Here is an 18067-nt window from a genome sequence, read left to right as displayed (position 1 = left end):
AACAGTAGTATTGGGTTCCGAGGTGAACGCTTGATATATATTGTTCACCTTTGTGAAGAAGAACTCAGACAAGGCATCACATAGTAATTGTGATGGGGGCGGGTTTAGGTCTGGTGTGTTACCCGATAGGGTTTTAGCTAAATTATACAGCTGTTTGGTAGAATTTTTAGCTTGCTCTATATGTAGAGTAAAGAAGTGCTTCTTTGCTGTCGTGATCATGGTTTTATAAGTGGCTAGCGCTTCTTTATATCTAATCTTGCTTTCGCTGTCGTAAGTTCGTCGCCAGTACCTTTCCCTATTTCTCGTTAATTGTTTCTGTAATTTTAGTTCTTCTGTGTACCATTGAGCAGTCGGCATACTTCTGTTCCTTGAGTGGGACTTAGTGGGTGCCAATTGAGAAGTGGCATCACTCAGCCATTCATGAAATTGGGAAGTAGCCGTACAGGGATCATTAGATAGTTCAGGCTTAGTATTATTTAAAAGTATATTTAGGTTGTTGTTGTTTATGTCCTTCCATGCCTTGAAGGTGCCTGGCTTGGGACGGGGAGTATTCTTCCTACACGGATCTTTAATAGTCAGCCTGCTGAAAATGGCCGAGTGGTCGGTCCATGTCATGGGAAGGATTTTAGTCACCTGAAGGTCTTCCACGTTCGTGAACATGCCATCTAGCGTATGTCCTGCCTGATGGGTTGGGGCCGTAACCAATTGTTTGAGTCCTATAATTTCTAAATCAGATGTGAGAGTCAAGGTGTCTCTATCATTATTTTGCTCAAGATAAAAATTAAAATCACCCATTACCGTAGTGGACTCATCTGTGGCTAATAATTCCATTAGGTCTGTAGAGGAGCACTCCGTTAAAACTAAAAGACGGTGTGAATTTTATATTGAAATGTAGAGCTTCGCAAGAAATGGCAGGAATAGGGGATGTGCGGACCTCAAATTTGTCTTTCACTATGATAGCCAGGCCACCCCCTCTATTTTTCTCTCTATCCTGCCTATAAACCTTATAACCTGGTGGGACTGCCGTGACCAAGTCGGGAGCAGATGCCTCGTCCATCCATGTTTCCGTAATATACAAGGCATCTAATTTGTAGTCGATAATAAGATCAGCTATCTCTTGGCAGTGTTTACCCAGGGAGCGCGCATTAATAAGGGCCATGGTGATATACTTCTCCTTGGCCTGCTTAGGGACCTGAGTGTGGAGGATGTCGTTATTAAAAGGGACGACGATGTCACAATGAGGGCATTTTAAGTTGGTGCCCATAGGAGAATGTGTCAGGTCAAGTTTGGTACAATGAGAGGTATGGTTTGGGCGAAGGCTCAGCAGAGTACTCCGTTTATACAGGATGGGCTGAACAGGGGTTATGGCCCTGGGCCCAGTCCCGGCGCGGACGGGCGCAGACGGGCTCGCCTTTGGCGCGCCTTCGGCGCGCCGCCGGCGCGCCCGCTGCGCCCGCCCGCTGCGCGGACGGGTGAGTCTGTTGTTTTTATCCATCCCAGAGCAGGGTGGAAGGAGGGTGGGAGGAGCGATCACCTGGGCAGGCAGCCTTGCCCTACCCAAGATGGCGGCCAAAGTGACTGTTTTCGATCTCGGCGCCTAAACACAGCAGCGCCGAGAGGGGGGATCCAAAGAGGTCTTGGGCGAAGCAGTCTCGCTCCAGGAAGGTATTTTTAACAGTTTAGTGATATTAAAAGCGGCCAATTAAAATTCAAATGGTGTCCAGGTTCCTACTGCCAATTTCTCAAATCGACCAAATGGTCACTGCACGGCGAATCATCAGAAGAGATCTCAGTCGAGGACCGGCACCACCTGGATGGTCAGATCAGAAAGAAAGGGAAAACGCCATGGATGCCAAGACTCGGGTCTCCTCAGGCAGTGATCACATCCAAAGCGAGATTCCAATCCTTCGTCTCGACCACTTCTTCGGGTATCCGAGTCGCCGATGAGCCCCACGTTGGAAGCGTCAATTTGTAGTAGCAAGCTTTAGTCAGGCCTACCAGTCCAAGGGATTCGCCCTTCTCTGCTATGAGTCCTTAGACCAATAAATATAAGTTTGCACAGAAACTGGAATAGAAATGACAGAGTTTATTAAACCTCATGAGGTGGAACTACATTCACACAACACCCTTCGGTAGGGTATGAGGTAGCACATGGACTGGAAAGAGCTTGGTCCTTTTATACAAACACAGGGGCTCAAAAGAAGGCGGTACAAGGTACAGAATGATGGTTTCAAATACATACAAGTCATACAGAGAGTGTGCTAGCAACAAGTGGGAAGGGCTGACAGTAAGCTAATTCTGGTGGACACATCCTGATAGTTACAAGTTAGGGACCAATGTAAGCTCTACTGGGCATGTGCAAAGCAGATGAGGATAAATATATCTCGCCTCTAGGCAGATTTCAAGAGCAGTTAACAGGAAAGTAGGACAGAGCACATGGTGAGCACATGGCAAACAAAATGGCTGCCAGAAAAACAAAATGTATTCTGCAAAATGGAGAAGATAGTCTCTAAATAAAAGATGCCTTCTGCTAATGCTTAATCTAATCGCTGCTAAATTACAACAGCAGGGTCAGCCATAGGTTTCTTTAGAATGGGGGATGCCTGCTCGTCTTTGAAGGTGTCAAGGATGCAATCTTGGCATGGCATAAAGAGTTATTTATGATCTTGGTCTGGAGAGGCAACAGGATTGGGATAAGTCTTTAACGAAGTATGCAGGGAGAGGGTCAGTGAAGTGAATGGCTGAGTTCAGGGCAGTAAGCATTTTGAGAATAGATTCTTCATTGTAGGTATTGAAAAAAGACCAAGATAAATTATTTTTTAAGTCGAACTTTGATGATTTTTGCTGTGGGCATTTAGATGGGAAGGTGAGGTGTTCGTATGTTTGACAGTGTGTGTTATTTATTCATTGAGAAGGTCCTTCTTTATGGTTATGCAGAAGGTTGGGGCATAACACAGAAGTGCATGTAGTGCGTGCATGTTAATGCGCACTATTTTATAAAATAACAATTACGCTATGTAAGCGTAATGAGACTGTAGTGAGGCAATGCTGCTTCCAGTAGAGACGAAAGTTACGTGTCGGATCGAAATCCAATAAGAAGCCCTCTAAAAAAAAAAAAAAAAAATGCCAAAGTCCAAAAATAGCAAGCGGTGAGAAATTACTCTGCAATAGGTGGAGTTTCACCACCAATATAGCTTATTAAATGGCTCAGAGAGACAGCACATGCGTGCTGCCTAGCAGAGACCGAAAAACAGTATACTCGTGTATTCTTTTATGTACTTTATAGATTTAACAATCATTACATACCATTCACTTTTCAACAGTAAAGTGAGACAGGGATGACATATCAGGTCAGCTATACATTTTACAATAAATAAAGCATCATAGGTCGTATTGTCATGGATCCTGAACCACATTTATAATCACCTACAAATCTTCCTAAATCGTTTCGCATAGATTCAAAATGTTATGCTTATTTGACCTATATTTTTCCCCAAAATATTAATAGTGGCCTGGTGTTAAGAGGCTCTCTCACAATGTTTCTGCCCACTCCACAATATCGGTAGTCACCTCTTATCTTTTCGAGTGGCGTTAATATGCTTTTACTCAGACAGAGTCCACTCTCTTTGCTCCATGTTTCATTTCTGGGGTCTCTCGCCCTAATATATTAGATTGCGATCCGTCGCTTATTTCACCTCACCATACCCGACTGAAAGCCCTGTACCCAACTATTCACTAGATTAGAGAATACATTTATTTGGGGGGGCGGGTGGAGTTCCCCAAATCTAAACCTCTGATTGACATGTTCTGTGGGAGGACGTCACAGGACTGTGAATGTCGTTGTTACAGTTCAGGGTGTGTTACTGTCTCTACTGTGACGTGGCACAGGAAGTCAAAAATGTAAGCCTAACCTTTTCCCTGTTAAATGAAAACTCTCCCCAACGTAGTGGTCTGGGAGGTAGCGAGGGGGTAGTAGGGTACAGACATCAATGTTACATCACAGAAATCATAGGGAGTGTGAAAATTCTAAGTGTCATGCAAAGAACGCAAAGATGTTCTCCAGGACAGTGGTAAGGCTTTAGTACTTAGCTGGTGGTTCTTTTGTATAAGAACTCTGCCACACATATATTTCTAAAGCAAGGTAGTGAAGAGTTATTTACAGATTGCATATTTTCCATTTAAATGTTTTTTTTTAGTTAGCTTATACAAGTATTCAATGCTTTGAGTATTGGAGCTCTTTCAATGAGAACTGATACAGTTATACTTGGCATTATATTTTCTGATTACTTAACCGCATCGCTGCGGCGGTTATTTTTGCACTGTGCGGCTTTTTTCCAAAAGCCACGTTAGATGACGAGCTCAGCTCGTCATCCGCACACGACCATCGTGGCTGATGACGAGCTCAGCTCGTCATCAGCAGCAAAGGGGTTAATCACAAGATACTAGCCGACACAGGGTGGAGGTACTATAAACCCTATGCATTATCCCTATATTTGGTCTCCCTTTTTTGGTTGGCTTTGACTATGAGTGCTTATCCAGAGTATTGACATTTGGCCAAACTCTCTTTTTATTGATAAGACATGTTTTTGTTTGTAATTTTTCTAATACCGTTATTTACAGAGCGGTGCGCTTTTCCTAAGCGGTTTCCAGGTAGAGGCGTGGTGACTTGCCCAGTAATTACGCTTGAGTGGACATGTTTTTTCTTCTGTGACACAGTTCTAGTTTCTTGATACACCTGTGATCATTACGCTAACAATGTGTTTTTTGTTTGATTGTAGGTAATGTTCTTCAGAACAGGCACATTGTGAAATATTTTGTTCCTGTATCTTTTTGTGTTAAATCACTCACATTTCTTGCAGCAGCATCTTTGGTCCTGATGAAAGCCTAGCCTACTTTTTGGCTACTAGGCTAAAACATGTTGACTGACTAAGTCTTATTTCACCATCGCAGTTTGTAATTTTGACCGCTGGTGCACCGCATTTTATTCCTGGCAAAGAATGTCTCATATTAAAGATTTGTAGGCGTTCTTGAGTCAGTTTTATCTCACTTTCCTCAAGGTTTGTTTTTTGTTGCGCTGCGCCCTCACTCATACTGTTAGCTTTTCATTTGTGGATTTAGAGTATCCATTGCATAATATACAAAAGCAAAATAACAATGGATTAAACCCAGATCTGTGACTGGGGGTGCATGTTTTGACATTGTGCCACATTCCTTTCATCATCTTGTGTGTTTTTCTGTTCACCCTATGTGGGAAGGGTATGCCCAGACGTGGGTCCCGTGCTCACTAAGCCACTGGAGTCAAATTATCCTGGCTGAAGTCGGTCCTAGGATGCTTGATTCTGGTCCAGGAAAGACATGGCTTGGCAGTTCGGGCTTGACTGTTCCCATGAGGCACAGGGTCAAGGCTGATTTGCATAGGACCATGTCTGAACTGGGGTGGTGTGGAGTGCAAAAAAACGATCGATTTAGGCCCAGATCTCTGTACTGGGGTGAATGCATGACATTGTTCTGCATTCTGTCCATCAACTGTTATTATTTGGGCAATTGTCACCCCAAGTGTGATGGGTATGCTCAGACGTGAGTCCCATGCTCTCCACACCACTGGAGTCAAGCTATCCTGGCTGAAGACGGCTGATAGCCAGAAAACAGTCCTAGGATGCTTGATTCCGGTCCAGGGAAGACATGGCTTGGCAGTTCGGGCTGGACTGTTCCCATGAGGCACAGGTCCAAGGCTGATTTGCATATGGCCATGTCTGAACTGGGGTGGTGTGGAGTGCAAAAAAACAATGGATTTAGGCCCAGATCTCTGTCCTGGGGTGAATGTATGACATTGTTCTGCATTCTGTCCATCAACTGTTATTATTTTTGCAATTGTCACCCTGAGTGGGATGGGTATGCTCAGACGTGAGTCCCATGCTCTCCACACCCCTGGAGTCATGCTATCCTGGCTGAAGATGGCTGATAACCAGAAACCGGTCCTAGGATGCTTGATTCCGGTCCAAGAAAGACATGGCTTGGCAGTTAAGGCTGGACTGCTCCCATGAGGCACAGGGTCAAGGCTGATTTGCATATGGCCGTGTCTGACCTGGGGTGGTGTGGAGTGCAAAAAAACAATGGATTTAGGTCCAGATCTCTGTCCTGGGGTGAATGTATGAAATTGTTCTGCATTCTGTCCATCAACTGTTATTATTTTTGCAACTGATCCAGTGCCAGCACACTGAGTAGACCAAAATAATGTAGGGTTTAGCACAGTGACATATCTGATAGCGTAGTATGGTTCAGACCAATGTTCCCTCTAATATTTTTCCTCTGTGTGCGGCAGTGTAAGGTCTATGTGCGCTGCAACCAAGGCTATGTGCGCCAGTAACCAGACCGCGCATGTGGGTGTAACGCCAAATATCACTCCAAACTTTCTTGAAAAAGTGAAAAGACGGTGCATTTTCTCACAAATAGACCCAAGTGAATGTTGTTAAGGCAGGTTTGAAACCGTCCCACATGTCAATTTGAAACCTTGGCAGCTATGTTGCTGCATTTCTTTTCTTAATAGAGCTGGGCTGTGGGTTGATTGTGTGCATTTGTTTAAGTTTTCATGTTAATTTCAGCTCACGATGGGCGCTGCGATTAACATTAAAACTTTAACAAATGCAGTTTCAGAGCTGGGTTAGGGTAGGGCCGCATAAGGCTATCGACTAACGCATTTTAATGCTTGTGTCCACATGACAGCATTAAAATGAATTAGTCCCGTATTCTAGCGCCCCTCTGACAATACTGCAATTGAGGTACACTGCCAATGAGGCAGCACCAGTACTCTAAAATTGTCTAACATATATGAGCATGCAACTGCGCCTTCAAATTTAAAATGCTATGCGTCAGAGATAAAATATTCATGAACAGCGCTGAGCAGGCCTGGCCGCTAGCAGTTTTAGGCAACAATAAAAATGTCATGGTAACTCCGTTGATTAATGTTCTTCCTAGAGATAGATAGAGTTTTGTCAAGTGGAAGTTTTGACTCATGGAAAGGTAGCATAGAGGGCTAATTTGCCTGCTGCAAATAACATGTACCATCCAGATAAAAAGTGCACATAATGTAAATGGGTCGGTGGGTTACTGCTTTTGTCAGTGAGATCCTTTTGATACTTGCAGTTTATAAGTCAAAATCCTAAAATAGAACAGTGAGCTATTAACTTTCATGTTTTCCCCAGCCTGATTACCCTATGGTTGCAAAAAGGGTTCATTTGAATAGGAATTAATTCTGGTTATTAAAGAGAACCCCCAATCATGATATTACATTCTAATTTCAGTGTGTTTCTCTAAACCAATCACTATTAAACTATACTGCGTACTATTATGGATGTCATGTCACTCCTACACCGTGTAGTCCTTTGTCTTATGTAACATTTCCTATACAAAGATTTACACACATATGAGTAAGTGCTCTGCCACTCTACACTGGTATGAGCGGCGCTGTAAATCAAGTTAAATTTATCTGAGCAAGAGTATGGTTATGGAGACTAGAGGGGCACTGATGAAGGGTGGTAGTGAGGGAATCAGTGTCAGAGGGAGTCTTTGAGGGGGCACCAACAAACATTGTTGCACAGGGCTCCACCAGCGCTCACCTCCGACTCACCCTTTGGTCCCTCCGTTGGCCTTGGTTCAGCAGTAGTATCTGTAACTCACCAGGGGTCGACAATGCATGATTTACCAGCACACCAAACTAAGGTCACAATCTTCACAGTCTCTCTGCTTCATGCACAAGCACTTTTAACATGTGCAGCCTGCCTTGGGGCCACTGGAATTATGCACCAGTGGAGGACAAAATGATGCTGCAGTGTTGACTAAATGATGCAGCAAAAAAGAGGCTGGAATGTAATGCAGTATATTTTCTGATACTTTATTATTTTTTCATTTTTACCAACGCTAACAGTCTCTGGAAAAAATGTTGCCTTATTAGTAGTAATCAGGAAAACGTTACTTCATGCCTAACCATGTATTTTTCATGATGAAGGAGGACATTCTCTTCCTGTATCTAAACATGGGAACCAAGTCAAACAACATACGTTTCGGAAAAAAACTTGAAAAGCAAACTTCTCAAACTCACTAAGTCATGGTGGAATATGGAGATCAAATTAAGAATAGCCGGATAAATTCTTACCCCACCAGATCAAAATCTAACCTTCTAAATTCCTGCTAGAGCACACTGTTCTATCACATTGACGTCCAATGATAGGAAGCACCCAAAAAGCAACCTGTAACGCTTTAAAAAACTACAAACTAAATAACTCGTCCTCAGGAAGAGTCCAATATATATTGCTCTACCATAGTCCTGTTTTGTGACTGATAAACCTTGTCCAATCCGTCAAGAGGCTGCTAAAGTTGTGGTCCTGCTTTATGGACCAATAAGTGATTAAATAGCGTCCCGACCCTGACATGTGGCCTGCCCGATATAGGTAACCCTTTTGCCATGTGACACTTTTTTTAGTCTGACATGTTACTAACGTTGCTCCGCGCTTGCCTCTGACATCGCATATGTTCATTCTCTTAAGTCTTCACTAAAAATATGGAAACACAAATCGTGCTTCTATGATTGAAGTGGTCTATTTGCAAGCAGCAGTTAGGTGACCAGTTCAGATCGATAACCATGTTGTTGGTGTATTGATGGGAGGGTAAAGTTGCGTAGCACAACGCCTCACCAGAAGTCAAAACAATTCACTTAAAACCACTCTAAATCCCTATCTGGCACAGTCTCAAAACAATCTATATAATATTACACTTGGTTGATCAAAGCACGGAAAGTATTGCATAATGGAACATTATACCAGCTAGCCTGTGACAAGGCTTAGTGTGCAACACAAAACACTTTAAAGCATGCCTTTGACGTTTAAACAAGAAAGAAGGAGCCAAGAGTTTCACACATCCATGTATGCCAACTAACTCCTTCAGGCTCATGGCTCTCATAATTAAAGTTTGCACTTGTTACTGCCATAAATGAAACACCCAGGAAAAGAGGCTTCCTGCATTTCTTATCTTAATAAAGCGCAGCTGTGGGGTGATTGTGCCCCTTTCTTAACGTTTTCATGTGAATGGCAGCGTCCATGAGCTGCAATTGACATGAAAACTTTAAAAAAAAAAGAAAGGCACAGAATTACACCCCACAGCCCAGCTCTGTTTAGACAAGAAATGTAGCAAGTCTACAAACACAGCGTTTGCATATAGGTGCTTCTAAAATCACACGCTGTGTTTTGGTGCTGCATTTCTTTTGTTCTCCAGAGTGTGGCTGAAGGGCATATCGTGTGCTTTTGTTTAATGCATTTGTGTTAATCGCAGCTCGTGATGGGCTCTGCAAGTAACACAAATGCTTTAAACAAAAGCACGCAATGAGCCACACAGCCACACTCTAGAAAACAAAAAGAATTTAGCAGGAGGAAGCACTTGCTAAATACCTCTTACTCAGCAAGTTACAAATGCCGGTTTTTCACTCCTGCTTCGGTGGCGCGAATACTCTCTGAGATCTGTGTGCGCGCCACTCGCACAGCAGTGCGCGCTCGGGGGCACTGATGTGCTCGGGCGCCCAGCCGCGCGGCTTGCAGGGAACACTGGTTCAGACTGGATCTGTCAAGTGCCGATTGGACCCATATAGGTAAATTCACTCTGTACCTGCATGCTATAGGCGGTTGCGCCAGAGATTCAAAATTTAACCAGTCCGCATCCCAATGCTGACAAGTGACTACAGTGTGGAGACGAGGTGGCTAATGTGGTAACTGAAGACAATGATGTAAGTATTAATTAGGGACCACTCTGTGTGTGCATAAAGGAGCGTGGAATGGAAGTGGTGCATTTTGGGATTCGGAGTGCAGGATGGAATGCAGAAAGACAGTTTGTGGTCTTTGAATCAAATTACTATGTGGCTTTGATTCTAAGACTTATAGGAATGGAGACCTTATCTCTTTGATGCTTTTCTTTGACTGTTGAGGACCTTGTTGTAGCGTCCTCTCGAGCCCGGATACTCGTAAATGACTACGCCACACACTGAGCTTAGTATAACAAGTCTTTATTCTTAAGCGCGTAACCATAAACTCAACATTCAAATACTGCATTCACTTAACTAGACTCTAATGATTACATGACAGTTTCATGTACTCCATCTGTCGTAAATTGGCAGCGAGCAGGTTAGCATTTGCTGAAGCCAGTTAGTTTTCCGATATTATCTTGCCCGTTTCTTGGAAGCCATTTTGTATTTCTGTCAGCCATTTTGTATACCATGTGTTACCTAGTGTTCACCATGTGCTCTGTCCTACCTCTTTGTTAACTGCTTGTGTAATCTACCTAGAAACAAGTTATATTTAACTTCTGCCAATTACAGTTGAGCCACATCTGTTTCTGATCCTTCACTGTTAGGAATGCATTTACCCCAACTGGACACTCGTTGGCTCCTCCCACTAGTTGAATGTGTGTTCTCAAAATAACCTTATATGTACATAAAACTAATTTGAACATGTGTACCATCTTCCTTTGAGCCCCTGTGCAGGTATAAAAGCACCATGTGCCTTCAAAGCGGGTTGCTACTTCATGCATTGCTTAAGGGTACTGTGTGACTGTAGTACCACCTCATGAGGTCTTAATAAATTTGTCTTTTCTATTCCAGTTTCCGTGCCAACTTCACGTCTATGGACTAGGGCTTTAAGGCGGCGCAATTAGGCCTTGCTTAGACTCGATACTATAAATTGGTGCATCCAACGTGGGGCACATCGGCGACTCGGATGCCCGAAGGATTGGTTGAAACGAAGGATAGGAAACTCGCTTTGGACATGATCACTGCCGGAGGAGACCCGACTCTTGGCATCTATGGCATTTTTCATTTCTTTCTGATCTGACCATCCAGGTGGTGCTGGTCCTCGGCTGAGATCCTCTTCTGTTGATTCACCGTGCAGAGACCGTTTGGTCGATTTGAAGAACTTGGCAGTTGGAATCTGGACACTAACAGGATTGGTATGTGAAGCCTTGGATTGGTAAGGTAGTTTAGCAACACTTACTATGGCTCTTTGTATGCGTTAGCTAACATTTGATTTTGTTTGGAAAAACTATATATAAATTGCAATTTATATAGGCAGGTAATGAGGAGATTTTTCTCTGTCTTATATTTGTTTTGAACGGCGCAATGTACGTAGATACTTTAAGCCAGGGATCTCCAAACCGGTCCTGGAGGGCCGGATTCATGCCAGATTTTTTGGATATCCCCATTGAGATACATGTACTAATTTTAAAAATCTGGGATGTATCCGGCCCTCCAGGACCGGTTTGGTGACCCCTGCTTTAAGCGCTACTTTGATTAAAATATTGCATATTTTGCATTATTTTTGGCATGCCTGTTTTAAGCGCACTTCGTAGGATTTGTTGCTTTTGTAACGGTACCAGTTTGAAACTCGATGAAGCTCAACCAGCTCCCCCAGAGGTGACGCCGATTAGGGATATGTATGTAAAGTATGGTCTTTCTTCCATAATGTACAGTATGTTATGGAATTAATACACTAAAAAGGATCCTGAGTTGCGTTGGCCTATGCATGGGTCATTTGATTTTCGAAAGATTCAGTATGTGGAGCAGTGTATGTTTCAGCGAAAGACTAGACAAGATATGTTTGATTGTGTACGAAGGTGGGAGAAAGCGGTGCATGAGCGAATGAAGGGTGAGCAAGCCTTAATTGAAAAAGAACAGCGTAAAACCATTCACGCGAAAGCCTTAGAGTTAAAAGACAAGGAAATCAAAGAATTAAAAGAAAGAGAGGAAAGGGCGCGAAATTTACAGATAACTGGCCTACATGCTGTTAGGCAACCCCTTTATCCTATTCTTAATAAGCAGCAAGAAGATTTCTTGTTATTAGATCGTTCTCCACCCTGTATGTTTTCTCTTCTGCTCCTGATAAGTCCGATGAAAAATCTCCTGAAGATCGGGATAAAGCGCGAGACACTCATTCTATGATTCCTGTTGCGTGCTCTGCTGACCTTAGATCTGCTGCTCGTAAAGCTGCTCTTAATACAGCCGCTGCCCCCGACCTCTTAGAGTATATGAAAAACTGGCCGGAGAAGGAGCAAGTATATTTTACGGAAGCATTTGCCAGAGAAGGTATTGAACGGTTTAGGAAAATTACAGGAAAACTTGAGCCTATCGATGTGACACAGGATTATAAGAACATGCGTGACAGTCTTTTTCTCTTTTCTCAGGTAGCTGACTCAATCAGGCGTTTGGTTAAAATACATGCTGAGGCAGTTCGGCTGCGACAGGAGAAATAGGCAGCGGACGCAGCTATGCTTACATCACAGACCGGCACAGCTCAAGCTTCTGTCTTCAGATCAGATAAGACTATGATAGTTCATGCGAAACATATTTGGGAAGCCGCACCCTTGTATATTCTTCCCATAGGCGAGTGAACAGACGAGGATAAAGCTTCTGCTGATGCTAAGGGTTATTTTGTTTATAATTGGGTTTATACTCCTTGGAATAGAGCGGATGTTATGGCTCTTAAGACTGCATTACCTGATCCGCGTAAAAATCCAGCAGCCTTTTATGAGGAAGATGAGGGTGCTATAGGTTCTTGTACTATGACACTGCCTGATATTGATTTGTTTTTTGGATTGATTTTACCCCCTGATATGTGGAGAACTATTCGTAAAGTTGATGATAATATAACTTTTAGAGCATTATGGAAAGATATAGAATTAGCAGATTAGGAAAGGGAACCCGCACTGAAACCATGTCGGCTATTTCTAGATCTTCCAGCAGCTATATTACTTAAATTAAAAACGAATATTCCCTCTAAAAAGATAGACTGAACTACATTAGCATTGTGTAAACAAAAGGTGGATGAGTCAGTGTCAGACTTTTTTAGGCGTTTTGAGGAAGCATTTCATGATTTTAGTGGCCAGTCATTAACAGATGATACAGGCAGACATTTGCTTGTTGATAGATATGTCGCCAACTTGCGGCCAGAAATAGCCAGTGCTTAAAAGCTAGTGAGAGTTTGTGGACTACCTCCTCTCCGGTTTCTCTTTTAACCATGGCTCAGTATTACGAACGCCAGGAGCTAGAAGCAAAGGGTAATGAGGATAAAACGACTAATGATTTGGAGACGAAAGTTATGATGGCTCAAGCTTATGGTCCACCTTTTAGAGGCAATGATAGAGGTAGATGTTGATCCTATGGTTCATCTTTCACTCATTCTAATTAATCTGTTGACCAGGGTGCATATTGTAAACAGTTTGGACACTAGTTTTCTGATTGTCCGGTATTACACGCTCAGCAAAATCAACGCGGACGAGGGCAAATGAGAAATCATTCAGGATATTTAGGGCCTAGGGGGAGCACAAATGATTGTGCTAGGTTTGATTCAAATGAAAGAAGGCAGAATTGATTCAACACCTTTGATTGGCAAAACCAATATCAAATATCTGATTGTGTGTCCTCTGATTTTCATGATTCTGCTTCTGCATAGGATTGCCTAGGATGGGGTAAGGAATCGGTTGAAGTACCAGTAGATGAGACGGGTGCCTATATTACAGCACATGTTTTGGGTTCTACTGATGGGTTTCTAGTTAATACAGGAGCTACTTGTAGCGCCTTGTCTAAACAATATTTTCTAATGGCTCCCCTGTTTAGCTCAACTATTACAATGATAGGGTTCGATGGAACGCCCTCCCTTAGGCCATTGTCAAAACCACTTGCATTCCATGGTGACAAGTTTACTGCTCAATGCCTGTTTTTGATTTCATCAAACACGCCAGAGAATATTGTGGGTCTTGATATGCTCATGTATTTCAGAGCTACAATACGCTGTGCTCCTGCGGGAGTGCATGTTATTCTGCATGAGAATTACCCTGTGCCCAAAAGATCTGCATTAGCTTCACTCCCGACTGTTTTGTGGGCTACCTCGGACACTGATGTAGGACAGATGATTATTCCATCAGAGCACATTAGTGTCAAGGAGGGTGCTTTATTACCACGTTTGCCTCAGTATAGGATTTCACAAGAAGGTGAAGAAGCACTCATACATATTGTTCGTGATTTGATTGAAGTTGGGGTTGTGGAGGAAGTCCGGATTCTTCCCATTTTGAAAAAAGATACTGATACTAGAATTTATAGGTTTATTATCGATTTACAGGAACTAAATAAGATCGTGGTACCACAATATCCTGTGGTTTCTGATATTACAACATTACTTACTTTGGTTCCCCCCCACAGCGACCACGTTTTCTGTGATAGACTTAAAGGACGCTTTCTTTTCGATCCCTATTCATCCTGATAGTCGATATTTGTTCGGCTTCACTTTGAATAATCGATCATATAGATGTTGCAGGATTCCTCAAGGCTAAACAGAGAGTCCAAGTATTTACAGTCAAGCACTCTGATTCTTTTGATTTACCGAAAGAAGTGGCTCTCATACAATATGTCGATGACATCTTGTTGGCAGCTGATACGCCTAAATTGTGTGAAGAAAGTACTTTGTCTTTGCTTTCTTTTCTTGCTACGCACCATCACAAAGTGTCACGAAAAAAATTACAATACTGTAGACCAAAGGTGACCTACTTAGGACACCTTCTGTCTAAGGAGGGTCGTGCATTGACACCAGATCGTATTCAAGCAATTTTAGACACACCAGTACCTTCCACTCAGAAAGATGTTCGTGCCTTTATTGGTTTGACTTCATTTTGTAGGCAATGGATATTAGGATTTTCACACATTGTTAAACCCTTGCTAGCACTTTTGACTAAAGACACTCCCATGCCCCTCCCATGGACAGATGAATGTGAAAATGCTTTTCAGCAGTTACGTCAAGCTCTTTGTTCTGCACCAGTGTTAGGTACTCCAGATTACACGAAGGCCTTTACACTCTATGTGCATGAGAAAGATGGATATGCATTATCAGTTTTGGTACAGACACACGGCTATAAGCAGCGTCCTTGTGCATACTTTTCAGCGGTCCTTGATCCTGTTGCTCGAGGAGTGCCTGGGTGTTTTCGTGCAATGGCTGCAGCAGCTGTGTCTTTACGTCAGAGTGAAGGGAAAGTTTTGTCACATAAACTGTTAGTATTAGTACCCAAGGCAGTAGATGCTCACCTGAATCAGACTAGGACACAGCATCTAACTAGTGCCCGTCCGACAGGATATGAACTGACATTATTAGCGCCTCATATTACTTTGAAGAAGTGTGCCACATTAAATCCAGCCACTTTGTTGCCATATCCTGTGGCTCAGTCCCAATCAAAGGAACCTCATGATTGCATTTTCCTTACTGAGGAACAGACAAAGGGTTGCATTGACTTGCAAGACACGCCCCTTTCAGATGTTGATGGGGAACTGTGGGTCGATGGGTCTGTTTGAAGTTGCCAGATGGCACGACCTCAGCCGCATATGCCATTACAACACTTGAGACACTAGTGGAGATAGCTCGCATACCACAGAAGCTGGCTCAGGCAGCTGAACTAATAGCGCTGACACGAGCGTGTGAGCTTAACACTGATTTATGTGTGAATATTTACACGGATATCCGCTATGCTTTCGGAGTGGCCCATGATTTTGGCCTACTCTGGAAGGAGAGAGGTTTTCTAACATCACACAGGATGCAGATCATGCATGAAGAATTGGTGCAGAATCTTTTAACTGCGCTAACATACCCAAAGAAGATAGCGATTGTGAAGTGTAGCACACACAAGAAAGTAACTGATATAGTAGGACAGGGTAATGCTTTTGCTGATCGCATAGCTCGTGAGACTGCGATGTGGCAAACCACCACTTCAATGTATGTGGTAAAATCTCAAGCTGAGCAATGGCATGATGCTAGAGAGGAAGTACGAGATGTACAGAGATCTGCCTCGAAAACAGAACTTGAGCAATGGTCCAAAGAAGGAGTGTTAGACGATGAGGGTTGTTGGCGTACTAAAGACATGGATAAGTGGAAATTACCAGCAGCCTATTTACAACCTATGGTTCAAATGGCACATGGGCTGGCACATGTTGGAGCACTAGCAATACCGAAATTGCTTACACGAGTTTGGGAGAATCCTGAGATTGCCAGCACTGCTAAGAGAGTAGTACAGTCTTGCTTGATCTGTTTACAATATAATCCTAGTAAAGGGACACAAACTCCTGCAGGAGGATTTGCTACACAGACTGCACCTTTTGAGGTTTTGCATATGGATTACATCCAACTTGAGCGCTGCAACAATCTGAAGTATGTCTTAGTGGTTGTTTGCGTCTTTAGTAAATGGATAGAGGCATACCCTACGAAAGATAATACAGCGCTAACAACAGCTAAGGTGCTGTTGAAGGAGTACTTCTCGAGATTCGGTGTTTGTAAAACTTTTGTGGAGTGACAACGGACCCCATTTTATTGGGCAAGTTGTTGAGTATGTCCTGAAAGGATTAGGGATCAAACAGAAATTCCATGCAGTTTTCCATCCACAGTCAGCAGGATTGGAGGAAAGGTACAATGCTACTCTGAAGCTTAAATTAGCAAAAATTGTGGCTTCCATATCTTTGAAGTGGCCGGATGCCTTACCTCTGGCATTGTTATCCATAAGATCGGTGCCAAATTCACGATCTGGGCTCACACCTTATGAAGTGGTGTTTGGAAGGCCAATTAATATTTGGGGAGCTCCTAAGCCACGTCCTATACATGATGTACCTTGTGTTTTGATGAATGACTATTTGGCACAATTAACAGACAATTTACTTTCTATTCATCAACAGGTCGGAGAAGCTCTTCCTATCAGATCCACAGGTGAGGCTCACGATCTTTGGCCTGGGGATCAGTTTATGGTCCGAGTCTTTGAGAGGCCGAACAGCTTGAAGCCGAGGTGATGCGGACCAGAACAGGTACTTTTGGCCACGAGGACACCAGTTCGGGTGACGAACCGGAAAAGGTGGATACATGGTACTCATTGTCAACGAGTGTCATCTGCCTTGGTGGAACCTGCTGTGCTGACTGATCAACAAGAACTTCTGGACAAGGAAAAGAGCCCAACCAACACACCTGACAAATCTGAGAAGGTCTGTCCGGACCACACAATACCTGGAGCATCACAATATCAACTGAGACCAAGAAAAGAATCTGTTTTGTCAAAGAAGACTGGTTGAGCTACCATCCTGGGTAATAAAACGGAATGCCGACATGGCAAGGGGGGAGGGATAAGCCCTGCTTAGTGTAGTGACACCCGTCTAGACCTGCGGTGAAGAAATCAACGGCTGCCCCCGGGATAAGAGCTCCAACGATTATTTGGAGAAGGTGGCCCCTGTTCGACAACTTTTACTTACCACTACCCCAGCTCCAATTGAACATTTTCATTTTTCCCTTCCCTATCATGAACAAAAACATTTGAATAACATTTTTATCCAGATGTTACATCATACACACAATGCTACGAACACTACCAACTGTTTTGTGTGTGGGATGATGCCTGCCCACCAGAAAAAGGGAAGAACACCTTTTTTTCTACTTCCCTTTTCTGACAATAGTTCTTGTCAAGCTTGGTATGCACTTTTGTTTGCATCTAGAAAACCTTCGGTAGGTCGGGATTAACTTTCGTCTTAATAAAGTTTGTTATCAAGATAAGAATAGATATCCTCAAGCCAAAGGAACTAAATGGAAACAGGGAGAGTACCAACCAGACAATGCTTTGTTACCACATGTCTTCACCAGAACAAGGACAATTAAAATTGATGAACTCTTTTTGATTTCTGTTACCAGAGCAAAAGCAGACTTATGTATTAGTAGTGTGGGGACTTTTCTAGTAGGAAGTTGTGAATGCACTATCCTATTGACAATTGAAGGTGCAAACAACAGTACATTTACGGCTTCTCACAATACCTATTTCATTTGTGGGAATAAAGGTTATTATCAGCTTCCCATGGGTTGGTCAGGAGTGTGCTACATATCTTTTCTGTTACCCCCTGTATTTTCTGGCACCTGCATTATATCACAAGAATCTTGTATTGTACAATGATATTTCTATAAATAGAGTTAAGAGAACAATTAGTATAGATGAAGTGGACCGGACTGACACTACATTACAGCAATAT

General features: G+C 43.0%; 1 protein-coding gene across 1 annotated transcript in view; it reads left to right on the top strand.

Annotated features, from left to right (window-relative positions):
* Positions 1-18067, top strand: part of LOC147733269 (sperm-specific sodium:proton exchanger-like) — a 7973824-nt gene that overhangs the window by 4061205 nt on the left and 3894552 nt on the right. The gene's annotated exons all lie outside the window — the stretch shown is intronic.

This window comes from Lissotriton vulgaris, chromosome 2_1 (genome assembly GCF_964263255.1).
Source record: "Lissotriton vulgaris chromosome 2_1, aLisVul1.2, whole genome shotgun sequence".
Classification (NCBI taxonomy): Eukaryota; Metazoa; Chordata; class Amphibia; order Caudata; family Salamandridae; genus Lissotriton; species Lissotriton vulgaris.
Note: the sequence above shows the minus strand (reverse complement) of the source record. Positions and strands in the feature narration are given on the sequence as shown.